The following is a 1,024-nucleotide window of genomic DNA, read 5'->3' on the forward strand; positions in this document are numbered from 1 at the left end:
TATTTATTTTATTTAATTTGTTTATTTTATTTATTTATTTCCTTTTTTTATTTTTTTATTTTGGTTGGTTTTATTTTGGTTCGTTTTATTTTTGTTGGTTTTATTGTAGACCTACCCACATTCATCGTGTACGTTTTTTTTCTTTTTTCTTTTTATTTATTTATTTATTTTGTCTATTTCGTTTATTTATTTTGTTTATTTTATTTATTTATTTTATTTGTTTTATTTATTTTATTTATTTGTTTCCTTTTTTAGTTTTTTATTTGTTTGGTTCTATTTTGGTTGGTTTTATTGTTGACGTAGCCACCTTCATCGTGTACATTTTTTATTTTTTTATTTATTTTTATTTTATTTTATTTTTTCGTTTGTTTTATTTTATTTGTTTTTATTATATTTTATTTTATTTTTTTTGTTTTTATTTTATTTTCTTTGCTTTTGTTTGTTTTTGTTTTATTTTATTTTATTTGTTTTTGTTTTATTTTATTTTATTCGTCCTTGTTTTTATTGTATTTTATTTTATTTTATTTTATTTTGTTTCATTTTATGTTGTTTTATTTTATTTGTTTTTATTTTATATTTATTTTTATAATTATCCAATTTATTATAAATAATATAAATATAAATATAAATATAAACGTAAATATAAATATAAACATAAATAAAAATAAAAAAGACTAAATGTAAATAAAAAATAAATATAAAAATAAATATAAATATAAATATAAATAAAGAAAAAAAAAAAATAATTTTATTAGTGTGTTTTTTTGTTTAGGTTTTGGGGTTGGGTGTTTGTGATAACAACGACGATAATATTATTATTTTTTAAGGAGACAGATGCAGCAGAGCAGCAGCAGCAGCAGCAGCAGCAGCAGCAGCAGCAGCAGCAGCTGCAGCAGCTTGCTGCTCCTACAAGACATGTAGAAGCACAAACTTATGCGGGCCCCATCAGCGGCGGAGAAGAAATTCATTTCTTTGCTGATAATATTCTACCCACGTAAACCCTAAACCCTAAACCCTAAACCCT

Source organism: Eimeria mitis, genomic scaffold, assembly GCF_000499745.2.
Source record: "Eimeria mitis Houghton genomic scaffold, Emh_scaff905, whole genome shotgun sequence".
Lineage (NCBI taxonomy): Eukaryota > Apicomplexa > Conoidasida > Eucoccidiorida > Eimeriidae > Eimeria > Eimeria mitis.